Below are 7,660 nucleotides of genomic sequence, written 5' to 3'. Positions count from 1 at the left end.
ACAGTTGGTGCAGGAAGAACGCAGCAGTATCAGCGCACTCCATCCCGGGGATCTGAATGCATTGGTGGAGAGAACAGGGAAATAAGAGGTAAGAGAGAGAAATAAACAAAGCAGGCAAATAGCACAGCTGTCCACAGGGGGCGGGGCTTAAGGCAGGGCCTGTGCCGGAGGGTGGCCCAGCACAGTCGGGGCCTCGGGGCCCAGTCTGGAGGGGGCCTGGCACAGTTGAGGCCTCCTCTGGGTCCAGACCAAAGGGGGCCCAGGCTGGAGGAGGACCAGGCTCAGTTGGGGCTGCTTTGGGGCCCAGGCTGGAGGAGGACCAGGCTCAGTTGGGGCTGCTTTGGGGCCCAGGCTGGAGGAGGACCAGGCTCAGTTGGGGCTGCTTTGGGGCCCAGGCTGGAGGAGGACCAGGCTCAGCTGGGGCTGCTTTGGGGCCTAGTCCGGAGGGGGGCCTGGCACAGTTGGGGCTGCTTTGGGGCCCAGGCTGGAGGAGGACCAGGCTCAGCTGGGGCTGCTTTGGGGCCTAGTCCGGAGGGGGGCCTGGCACAGTTGGGGCTGCTTTGGGGCCCAGGCTGGAGGAGGACCAGGCTCAGTTGGGGCTGCTTTGGGGCCCAATCCGGAGGGAGGCCCAGCACAGTTGGGGCTGCTTTGGGGCCCAGTCCGGAGGGAGGCCCAGCACAGTCGGGGCCTCGGGGCCCAGTCTGGAGGGGGCCTGGCACAGTTGAGGCCTCCTCTGGGTACAGACCAAAGGGGGCCCAGGCAGAGCCAGGGCCTCCTTTGGGCCCAGGCTGGAGGAGGACCAGGCTCAGTTGGGGCTGCTTTGGGGCCCAGTCCGGAGGGGGGCCTGGCACAGTTGGGGCTGCTTTGGGGCCCAGGCTGGAGGAGGACCAGGCTCAGCTGGGGCTGCTTTGGGGCCTAGTCCGGAGGGAGGCCCGGCACAGCCAGAGCCTTGTGGCAGCAGTCCAACTCTCAAGTTCAACCTTTAACCATAACCTAAAATGGTAACCGTAGTGAAAGGTAGTGGCAGATAGAGCTGCTTTACTGTGTTTTAATTTTCCCAAGAATGGTGAAGGACTCAAGCTAGTAAAGAAAGACCCCTTTCTGAAGAGCAGGACTCAGAAGGTATTACCAGAGAGCAGATCTCCCAGTAGAGATTCTTCCCCTTAGACAGCCAGCCCTTAAATGAGGTTAGGGAGGGCTGGGACCAGGCTCCACCCCTTTTCTGCACAGGTGAAACGCTTCCAGCTGTGCTCCGCAGCAGACCGTGTTTTAACAAAGGTGAAAGCCTGTGAAACAAAAGAATCCCTTCTTACTTGTTTCACGTTTGTGTTTGTTGACCGCAGTTCCAACCAGGTGGACTCTCAATGTCTTGCAAGCGACACCTAGAAGCAGGTACAGGCAGGAGGCACAGCACCCTGCAACCTCCAGGTGAGTGACAGCAGCCAGGCAGGGCTTTGGGCTCTGCAGGGTGATTGTGTGGAGCATTATGCACAGGAACAGCTGAGTCTAAAGATGATGGCAGAGCTGCAGAGCTAAGCATAATGGAGAGGCACAGCGGCTCAGCTCGTTTCCCACCGTAACGCAGGAAATAAGAGCCACGAGGGAAATGCAGACGCACTGTGCTTTCCTCTTTTGTCTCATGCCTTCTGGCCCTGTCAGAGGGGAGGAATGAGCTGCGCTTCCGCAGAGACGTTCCTCTCACAGCCACTCACCCCTCAGGTTGGAGCATTCCTGGCTGCAGGGTGGGAAAGCCAGTTCTTGCCTGGTGGTATCTGCAAAGCTGAAAAAGAAAGACAAACTATGGCCTCTTCTCTCATAAAGTGAGAGGGGAGATCCTGTGCTATTGGGCTGCAGTCAAGAGTCTGAGAGAGTCTGTGTTGTGTGAGATTTTAGAGAGAGCGCTGAGGAGTGTGGGAGCAGTGCAAACCTGCCGGGATGCTTTTACTTTCAGGGGCCTTTGTGCAAATGTTCATGTCCTAGAAGCACGTGGCGGAGCACGTCCTGGGATCAAGGTGCCATGGACTGGAAAATGCAGCTCTGGACATACAGGCTTGGCGGAGTTCCTGTGTGAAGACAAAACTCCCAGTACTCCAGAAACGTGGAGGCAGAAGAGCAGTGACAAGGTATCTGTATGTCTGTCAGTATATGTGCACAGCAGGCCCAGCTGCCCCTGCTTCCTCCCTCCACCGGATCTTCTCCTGCTCCTGGAGTCTCCTGTGGCATTGGTGGCGTGGGGCAAGTTATTTTGTCAAGCAGGATCTACCATTCGTAAACCCATTCTGACTGGGCCCGATCCCCTAGTTGACCTTTAATTAATCTCAACATTATCCTTTCCATAACCTATCCTGGCCCTGAGGTAAGACTGATAGGTCTGTAGCTACCATGCTCATCTTCTGGCTGTTTCTGAAGATGTGTGTCATATTTGCCAGTCTCCAGTCCACCTGCGTGTTTCCATTTAGCCAGGACTGCTGAAGGACGATGGAGTGTGGCTTGGCAACCACATCCACCAACTCCCTCAGCACTCCAAAGTGCAGTCCATCTGGCCCCGTGAACTCGAGCATCCAGCATTCGGTGCAGGTCCAAAATCATCTCATTGTGGATAATGCAGGGCCTATTCAGTTCCCCATCCTTATCTACCAGCACAGGGGATTTTTTCCCAGGGAGTAACAAGTCTTGCTATTAGCGACTGAGGCAACAAAGGCATTAAGTTCCTCAGCCTTATCCTGATCCTTGGTCACCAAGTTGCCCTCGGCGTCCAACAAGGGATGGAGATTCTCCCTTGCCCTCCTCTTGCTGTTGATGTATTTATAGAAATATTCTTTGTTGTCCTTCACCTTACTGTCCGAGCTCAGTTCTAGCTGGGCTTTGGCTTTTCTAATTTTCTTCCTGCACAGCTTTGCTACGTACCTGTAATCATCATAAGTAGCTTGACTACTCTTCCACAAACCATAATCTTTCATTCTGCTCTTGAGTTCCAGTCGAAGGTCTCTGTTCAGCCAGTCCAGGAGTGCGTGGGCAGACAAAGAAGCGTTGTGCAGGCAGGGAAAAATGAGTGCTGTGGGTCCTGGGAGCAGCAATGCGTGAGGCTCCTCCTGCTAGTGCTCTTCCGCTGGAACGTCCCTTTGGTTTTCTACTTGGGAGAATATTTGAACCCGTTGAAAAGGGTCTGACTTGAAGCGAGGGTGCAGAGCAGATTTAACCTCTGCAGGCGTGTATGCCAGAGCATGAAGCATCGTCAACAAGCACGGGGTAGCACCAGCTTGAAACAGGGGAAGCTTCCACAGAGCCCCCAGATGGAGTCCCAGGGTGATGAGATGAAGCTGATTTTGGCAGCATTAAAGGTGGTTTTCCAGGATCTGTGCCTTCTAGGGCTGGGGGCTGTCACTGGGGTTGCTTTCACAGGACACCCCCCAGCCCACCTCAGGACCCACGGGGAGTCTGTCGGTGACAAATGTGTCACTGAGTGACAGCATCAGGGTGGGAATGTGTGGAACACAGTGCCCAGGGCAGAGCCAAGCGGCGCTGGGGGGGGGTCAGCCCCAAGGAGAAAGCCTCCCCCATGGAAGAAATGGATTGCTTAATGCCGTGGGTGAGATGTTGTAGAAGAGCAAATTAATGAGGTTAAAAGGTGCCGCCCGGGTACTGTGGGAACCTCCTCCCACCCTGCAAGTGCTGTCCAAAGCTCTCCAGTGCCCCCTGCTGCTCTTTGCAGTTCCCCACTAAGCTCCCGTTGTCTCCCAGTATTGTCCAGAGTCTCCTTGTGCAAACTCAGTGCCCCCCAGTGCTGCCTGGAGCCACCCCAGTGCTGTATGCGGCCCTCAGTAGCCTCCCAGTGCCCCCCAGTGGACTTCCCAGTGCCTCCAGTAGTGCCCAGTGCCCCCAGTTCAACACATGCACTGCTCAGCACGTGACCGTCGCCTTCCCCAGGAACAAAACAAGGCAACAGAGACGTTGACAGCAGCGATGGTGATGGAGATGTTCAGACTGGAGGAGCTCTTGGCTCGCTGCAGCCACCCCAGCATCCCCAGAGGTGGGCACGGGGACCTGGGGGGGCTTTGGTGCTGCACAAACGACTGCAGGCAGAGGTGTAGGAAAGTGAACGCCAAGCATTTAATAATTGAACGTACAAAACAGCAAATAAATGACAATAGATATTCCCAACCATTTCCCACCCTGACAATTGTTTCTGATCCCACCCCCTAAAATTCCCACCCTCTAATTAATTTCCCACCCCCCAGCTCCCACCCCGCAATCAATTTCTCACCTTCCCCCCCCCCGCCCCCCCCCCGCCCCCGGCTCCCTCCCACCAATAGTTCCCTCCCTCTGCAAAACACTTCCCAGCCCCCCAGATTCCCACCCCAATAATTCCTTCCTCCAAATTCCAACAATTTCGGAGTGCAACATGGTCAGAGTACAATTTCCCACCCAGAATTGCCACCCCACAAAATTCCCTCCCCCTCCCCACATCTCCAATGCCAGCAGTCACGAAGTCCAATCCTTTTTGATGCCAACCATCTCCCACAGCAGCCATTTCTCACCCCAGCAGTTCCCCACCCCCCAAATTCCCACCCCAACAATATCACAGTAGAGCCATTTCATTTCCAACCTCAAAAAGATGCCAGCGCCCCAAGAATTCCCACCCCAAATTCCCTCCCCCCACCCATTCCCCACCCCAGATTCCCACCCCAACAATATCACAGTAGAGCCCTTTCATTTCCAACCCCAAAAAGATCCCAGCACCCCAAGGATTCCCACCCTCAGTTCCCACCCAAAGAATTCCCACCCCAAATTCCCTCCCCCCACCCATTCCCCACACCAACAGTTCCCCACCCCACAACCACCCCCCACCCTAATATTTGCCACCCCAGTAATTCCCACCCCCCAACCATTTCCCACCCCCCAGCCAACATTTCCCAGCCCAAAGCTTTGACAGTCCAACACTTTTGCGGTCCATCAGCTTCAGAGTCCCGCATTGCCCCAGCCCAAGATGCCGTTTGTGGACAGCCCAGGTTTGGAGGGGGAAGGCTGGGGCCAGTGCTGGTGCCCCCGGAACACTGCTGCTGCTCTCTGGGCATCGTGGGGGCCAGCGAGGAGCCCAGGGCTACAGGGAGCCGTGTTTGTCGGCTATGGCCACGTCTCCTGCTACACCAAGTGGGCCGGTTTCTTGGCACGCTCCCTCTCGAGCGCCTGTTGGGCTGTGATGGGCACCGAGTCCTCCTGCTGCGCGCCGTGCTGACACAGCCAGCTTCGCCTAGCGCCGGTGTTTGTGGCCTGGAACATCCTGGCCCCGCGGCAGCTTCCTCTTTCTGGCTGGGACGTGCCCGGTGCTGTTGCCTTTTGTGGTGGTGCAGGCGGGCGCTGGGCACTTGGCTGGCTCGGTGCTGTCCCCATGGTGCTTGTCTGCCACCCGGCAGGAGATGCATCCGGGTGGCAGGGCCAGGCGGGCGAGAACCACGTGGGGCTGCCTCCGCTGCACCCGTTCCATGACCTGTCCACTTTGCGTGAAAGGAGGCACAGGGTGCTTGGCTGGCTCGGTGCTGTCCCCGTGGTGCTTGTCTGCCACCCGGCAGGAGATGCATCCGGGTGGCAGTGCCAGGCGGGCGAGAACCACCCGGGGCTGCCTCCGCTGCGCCTCTTCCATCAGATGTGCTGTGTGGGGCAACAGGGGTGTGGGGGCAGCCAGGGGGGGCGGCAGTGCCAGGCGGGTGAGAACCACCCGGGGCTGCCTCCGCCGCGCCTCTTCCATCAGATGTGCGGTGCGGGGCGACGGAGGCGCAGGGGCAGCCAGGGGCGTCGGCACGGGCAGCTCCGGGGATGCTGGCTGCCAGCAGAGCGAGTTGCTGAGGAGCCCTGGTTCAGGTTGTGTGTCTTTGCTCAGCTCCCTGCTGGCCCTGGAGGAGTCAGAGTGCTCTGTGATGGAAGAAGAGGAGTCGAGGCTGCTGGAGACATCTGGGCTCAGTGGCTCCGTGGCAGTGATGCACTGCATCAGCTCTTCCATTTGGCAGCTGTTCGCAGTGTCTTTGGTCCCCTCTCTTGTGACACCGGGCAGGTCCTGGTTGTGCTGGGGGACCTCCAGAGCACTCGCCGCTTCTGAAAAAGCAAGAGCATCCCCCCGAACGATGATGGCAGTCTTCCCACACCCGCTCGGTGCAGGCACCCACCCGTCACCTCTGCAGACCACAGTCTCACCGTCAATCCAGGTGAGCAAATTGTCAATTTCCACATCGTTGTCAAGTCTGTCGGTGCTGGGTGTCTCTTCTGGAAAAGGCAGAAAATCCCCAGCGGGGCAATGCCAGCTTTCCCACGCCCACTCAGTGCAGACACCCCCCCACCAGCTCTGCTGCCCCTCAGAGAGAGACTCACCGTTGTTGATCCACGTGAGCAGGTCATCAATGTCTGCGGTGTCGTACAGGATGCCTGTCTTGGATGTCACTTCTGGAAAAGGAAGAAAATCCCCGGTGGGGCAATGCCAGCTTTCTTTCCCACACCCACTGGGTGCCAACGACCCCCGCCAGCTCTGCTGCCCCCAAACTCACCGTCGTTGAGCCATGCCAGGAGATCATGGATGTCCACGATGTCCTCCGGGATGTCTGCGCTCGTTGTCACTGCTGGGAAAGCAAGGACATCCCCAGTGGGGCAGTGGCAGCTTTCCCACAGCCACCCGGTGCGGACAGCCTGCCACCCGCTCTGCAGCCCCTGGACTCACCGCCTGATTCCAGCGTCGCAGCGCTGCAGGCGAGCTGAGCCGTGGCGGGATGGGGGCACACGTCGGTGGGCGCTGGGTGCCCCTGGTCCTCCGTGAGCACCACGGCGTCTTGAAAGGGCTCCATCGGTGGCTCCCAGGTGGCGGGCAGGGTGCAGGGCACGGGGAGCACCTGCTCCTGCAGTGACGGTACCTGCAAAAGAACTGGTGGGGGGCCGGGGCGGCCGGGGGCCTGCGGCAGGCAGGTGCCTGCGGGCTGCGGGGGCTCCCCGTGGAACACAGCCCCAGGCCACAGCCCCATCGGCTGCTGGGGCAGCAGCGTCCCTGCCAGCAGGGGATGTCCCCAGCAGTGAGCAGGGGCAGTGGGGGGAGCCGTACCTGGGTGCAGCCCCCCAGGTAGCAGCTGCAGCACGGGCAAGTGCAGCCCCACAGTTGGGGGCAGCCCCCCAGGGGGGAGCTGCGCTGCCTGTCCCCAGACACCTGGTACCCCAGGCCAGACAGAGGCCTGAGGCGCCAGGTAGGTGGCAGTGGGGACAGGGAGGGGTCGGGGTGGTACCGGCATCGGTCCGCGGATGGTGGGCTGCATCCAGGCGGGGTCCGGTGGCGGCACAGTCGCTTCAACGAAAATGGCGTCGGGTGTCAGAGGCACCGTCAGCGCTCCTCGAGGGATTCTCTCTGTGGGGAAAGGCCAAAGTAGGCGCTGGGGTGAGATCTGGGGCGCTGGGGTGGGATCTGGGGCACAGGGGTGAGATCGGGCTTACAGGGGTGGGATCTGGGGCTCTGGGGTGCTGGGGTGGGATCTGGGTTACCAGGGGTGAGATCGGGGGCGCTGGGGTGAGATCTGGGTTACAGGGGTGGGATCTGGGGCTCTGGGGTGAGATCTGGGGTGCTGGGGTGAGGTCTGGGTTACAGGGGTGAGATCTGGGTTACAGGGGTGAGATCTGGGGCGCTGGGGTG

At 59.2% G+C, this 7,660-nt stretch overlaps 1 long non-coding RNA gene across 1 annotated transcript; it reads left to right on the top strand.

Moving 5' to 3' along the window:
• The first annotated feature begins 1,247 nt into the window (after window positions 1-1,247).
• Window positions 1,248-6,015, top strand: LOC121113473. The gene is made up of 3 exons (XR_005862694.2): window positions 1,248-1,428; window positions 1,952-4,030; window positions 5,879-6,015. It is a non-coding gene; the product is annotated as an uncharacterized LOC121113473 (long non-coding RNA).
• The last annotated feature ends 1,645 nt before the right edge of the window (window positions 6,016-7,660 follow it).

Source organism: Gallus gallus, chromosome 10, assembly GCF_016699485.2.
Source record: "Gallus gallus isolate bGalGal1 chromosome 10, bGalGal1.mat.broiler.GRCg7b, whole genome shotgun sequence".
In the NCBI taxonomy this organism is placed as follows: Eukaryota; Metazoa; Chordata; class Aves; order Galliformes; family Phasianidae; genus Gallus; species Gallus gallus.
The sequence above is the reverse complement of the archived record's forward strand: the minus strand, read 5'-3'. Positions and strand labels throughout refer to the sequence as shown.